This window comes from Vombatus ursinus, unplaced genomic scaffold (genome assembly GCF_900497805.2).
Source record: "Vombatus ursinus unplaced genomic scaffold, bare-nosed wombat genome assembly UNPS02014785.1, whole genome shotgun sequence".
Lineage (NCBI taxonomy): Eukaryota > Metazoa > Chordata > Mammalia > Diprotodontia > Vombatidae > Vombatus > Vombatus ursinus.
In genome coordinates, this window is record NW_020954563.1 from 9,997,327 (window position 1) to 9,998,190 (window position 864).

An 864-nucleotide genomic window follows, 5' to 3' on the forward strand; every position below is an offset into this window, starting at 1 on the left:
TGAAATACAGAGACAGACAGAGACACTGAGACTGAAATACAGAGACAGAGACACTGAAAGACTGAAATACAGAGATAGGGAGAGACACTGAGAGACTGAAATACAGAGACAGACAGAGACACTGAGAGACCGAAACACAGAGATTGAGAAACATGGAGATAGAGACACAGGGAAAGAAACAGTGATAGAAATATGGAGACAGAGAAGGAGACAGAAACAGAAACTGACAGACATGGAGACAGAGAGACACAGAGAGACTGAGACACAGAGACCAAGTCACAGAGACAGAGACCCGGCAAGGGGTGTGGGGTGCAGAACAATGTACACACACTGAGACACTAGCATTGCAGAGACAGAGCTGCAGAGACATGTAGGTAGAGGCAGTGCCTGAGAAAGTCAGAGCTCCAGAAGCACAGGGAGAGATGGCGATAGTCGTGTCCCCAGAGCCTGGCATAGCACTAAGAACTTTTCAAGTGCTTAATAAATGTTTATGGATTGACTGAGAAAGGAAAACATAGACCTAGTGAACACTCGAGTTTGTAGAGGCCCTAGAAATTACACAGTCCAGTCCCTGCATTCCATACATGGGAAAACTGCGCCAGAGAGGGAGAGGGAGAGGAAGAGGACTAGCCCAGAATCACCCACAAAGTCAGAAAGAGAAACAGTAGGAGATGGAAACTCCCTGACTCTTCTCCTAGTCCACTTGCCCCCTTCCTTTACTCCCTCCTGTGCTCCCTCCCTGCTGTGGAAGGCCTCACACAGAGACCTCAGGGTCACCTGGTAATACTGCAAAAGAAATTGGACCTGTTGACTCAGGAATTACAAAGAAAAAACATGGCTTAATAGGACCCAAATGAAATCAGA

General features: G+C 47.0%; 1 protein-coding gene across 3 annotated transcripts in view; it reads right to left on the bottom strand.

The window, feature by feature from the left end:
* MYH7B (myosin heavy chain 7B) overlaps nt 1-377 on the bottom strand; it is a 44,997-nt gene extending 44,620 nt beyond the window's left edge. For 2 of the 3 annotated variants that reach the window (XM_027867139.1, XM_027867138.1), the window contains exon 1: nt 330-377. The gene's annotated coding sequence lies outside the window, so the exon portion shown is untranslated. The remainder of the gene's footprint in view (nt 1-329) is intronic. The other variant, XM_027867140.1, reaches the window with a different exon arrangement.
* Nucleotides 378-864: the final 487 nt, after the last annotated feature.